Raw genomic sequence first — 228 nt, forward strand, 5'->3', positions numbered from 1 at the left:
AGAAGACAGGTGTTACCACGAGCTCCAGCGTCCAGCTGTGTGTGTTTCGGTTCATTCGAGAAAGCTGGAGGCCGACTGGCTGCTCCAGCACCTTGTAAGGAGTTTGAACCTGCTGCATTTCTCGTGCCCTCGTACACTCGGTGCCAGTGCTCTGCCCTGGGGCCACCTGGCACCAGGTTCCTCCCCACACCAAATCTCTGTGCTCCCTGTTGTAGCTGCCGCGCCAGA

Source organism: Buceros rhinoceros, unplaced genomic scaffold (genome assembly GCF_000710305.1).
Source record: "Buceros rhinoceros silvestris isolate BGI_N320 unplaced genomic scaffold, ASM71030v1 scaffold32122, whole genome shotgun sequence".
NCBI lineage: Eukaryota > Metazoa > Chordata > Aves > Bucerotiformes > Bucerotidae > Buceros > Buceros rhinoceros.